This window comes from Natrix helvetica (genome assembly GCF_964273705.1).
Source record: "Natrix helvetica genome assembly, chromosome: 1".
Taxonomy (NCBI): domain Eukaryota; kingdom Metazoa; phylum Chordata; class Lepidosauria; order Squamata; family Natricidae; genus Natrix; species Natrix helvetica.
The window spans coordinates 87,527,273-87,530,441 of record NC_138548.1 but is presented as its reverse complement, the minus strand read 5'-3'; positions in this window follow the sequence as shown (position 1 = coordinate 87,530,441).

Sequence of the window (3,169 nt, the reverse complement as noted above, 5' to 3'; positions counted from 1 at the left end):
ACCAGACCTAATGCACAAAGTTCACTTACCACAGGAAGGAAGGAATGAAGGAAGGAAGGAAGGAGGGAGGGAGGGAGGGAGGGAGGGAAGGAAGGAAGGAAGGAAGGAAGGAAGGAAAGAAGGAAGGAAGGAAAAATGTTGAATATTTGTAGCCCTGTTCCAGACTCTACAGATAGTGTAGGCCACAATGATGCCATACTGATGCACACATGTTGTCCCACATTAAAACTTAACTTATTCTCAAGATAAGCTGCGTCCATGAATCTTTCTAATAAGTAGCAAACGGTTTTCTAATTTTTTGCTTGCTGTAAGATCCATGCATATTCATGGAAAGGTCAATGTCAAGATCAAAGCCTATTTTGGAATCCCATCCCGATATATTAATTGAGTTTGACAATTTCAGATTCTTTTGGTTTCTGATTGAACAGAATAAGGATTTTATATTTCAAAGGAAGAGACAGAATGTTGTGCTCGGTCTGACAATGGTCTCTTTTTGGTAGTAGTTTTCCATTGTATCAGTTACCCTCGAGAATTTGTGAGGTTATATTGTGTGTAGAAGCAACCATTCTCCTCTTAACTGTGCCTTTGTGTAAAAGTGGCTTTCAGTGAAAATGAAAGTAAATGTGACTTTCATTTTCATACAGAACTAATTTAGACTTCACCCAATTTCCTAACTACTCTGTTTCAACCACTCATCTCCCCCTGCCACATACCATTTTATTTAGAAACCGATAAAATGAATTTGAGTCTTCCATGCCCTGTTTTTTTTTCCTTTACAGACTCTAGATCTGAAAATGCACAGGGCATGTGTGCTCTCCAGTTCCTTCTATTTGCATTCCTAAGGTGACTGCTGAATTTCCCCCTGCATTTGAAAGTCCTCTTCCTGGAGCTCAGTGAAAAGAGGCCTTTTTTCAGATCGCAGGTGTGAGGTTGTATCCTGTGGTAGAGGCATGAAAAATGCCTGCCTGCCATTTCTCTGCTCAGCAGAGAGACTGTGAGTGAAAAAACGTACACTTCATGCCTGCTTACCAACTGCCTTTGTGTCTTCTCAAGATAAGCTGCGCCTGCCAGAAGCTGCTCATTAATCATACTCACCATGGGCTGCTGAAAAGGCCAAAAGCAGGCTTACCACCAGGCTTCTCAACATCCAGGCCTCAACAAGAGGTTGGAGGGAGTGCAGTTGATATGGTAGCAGCAAGAAGAGGAATAACTTTTGACAGCCTAAAAATCCTTTCCAATGGACTTTTTCAAGTGGAAAATGCAGATAAATAAACCTACCTAGATTTTAGCACAGTTACTTTGACAACAGCGCTTTGAAATGCATGAAGTGCCAGCTGCTTTGTTTTTCCATAGGACTAAGAGCAAACCAGTGTTTTGGAATTAAAACAGGAGGAAAGTATAGGAGATTGAGAAAATTGCAAGAAGGGACTCAAAACACATAATTGCAAACAGGAAACAAAGGCTTCATCATCATCACGCAAGCCAACTGTATATATTTCATTTTATTTATTTATTTAGTTGTCCCTCACATACAAGATAACAGGAATAAGAATAAACCTGAATAAGAACACAGGAAATGGGTACAAATAAATGGGGACATTAGGACAAGGACGTTAGGCACGCTGGTGCGCTTATGCATGCTTCTACTGACCTCTTAGGAATGGGGTGAGGTCAACAGTAGACAGTTTAAGGTTAAAGTTATGGGGATTGAGGATGTTACAACAGAGTCAGGTGGTGCATTCCGGGCATTGACCACTCTGTTGCTGAAGTTGTATTTTCTGCAACTGAGATTGGTGCGGTTTACCTTGAGTTTGTCTCTATTGTGTGCTCGTGTATTATTGCAGTTGAAGCTGAAGCAGTGGTTGATAGGTAGGACATTGTAGCTGAAGCTGAAGTAGTCGTTGACAGGTAGGATATTGTAGCACATTATTTTGTGAACTATGCTTAGGTCAGACCTTAGGCGGCGTAGTTCTAGGTTGTCCAAGCCCAAAATTTTGATCCTGGTGGCATGTTATTCTGTTGCGAGTAGAGGAGTGGAGTACTCTTCTTGTGAAATACCTCTGGACTCGCTCAATTGTGTTAATGTCCAATAGACAGTGTGGACTCCAGACAGATGAGCTGTATTCAAAGATTGGTCTAGCAAAAGTTTTGTATGTCCTAGTTTGCAGTACAATATTACTGGAGAAGAAGCTTTGTAAGATTAGGTTACTGCCTTTTTGGCAATGCTGTTACAGTGAGCTCTGGCACTTAGATCATTTGATATGAGTACTCCAAGGTCCTTGGCAGATTGGGGGTCATCTACAAGGTTGCATCCACCTAGCTTGTATTTGGTGTTTGGAGGGTTTTTTGCCAATGTGTAAGACAGAGCATTTGAGATTTGGAGTTGCCAATTGTTTGACCATTCAGACACATAGTCAAGGTCATTTTTAAGGACAACAGCATTGTCGGTGGTGTTGAATTGTTTTGCGTCATCAGCAAAGAGGACGCAGCTGCTTTTGAGATGATCGCAAAGATTCTTTATGTAAAGTATGAAGAGTGTGGGTCTAAAACGCTGACTTGAGGACCACCACTGTTAACTGGTACAAGGTTTGATAGGGCTCTCCCTATTTTGACTATTTGTTGCCTGTTTGATAGGAACGCAGCTATCCACTTATGTAGTGATCCGGAAATGCCATAAGATTTTAGTTTTAACAGTAGTTTGTCTTGTACCACTGAATCAAAGTCTTTGCGGAAGTCTATGTAAATTGTATCTATTGTCAAGTTATGTAGTCCATATGTTTTTGCAGTGTAGGAGTTGTAGATTAATCCCAAAGCATATCTATGTGTATTTTGGATGATCTTTTGAAGGGAACAAGGGGATAGGCCATATTAGACTTAATTCTCACTAACAGAGAGGAAATGATAGAAGGTGTTGAAGCCATAGGAACCCTGGGGGCAAGTGACCATGCAATATTGGAATTCAATATTATGCAAACACAAGTAGTAGAACAAAGTCAAACTAGAGTCTTGGATTTTAAGAGAGCTAATTTCAATAAACTTAGAGAGAGCTTGGGAAGAATTCCATGGATGAGAATCCTCAAGGGCAAAACAACGCAAGAAGCTTGGGAAATTTTGAAAAATGAGATTACAAAAGCTCAGTCTAGCACAATACCAATGAAGAAGAAAAATA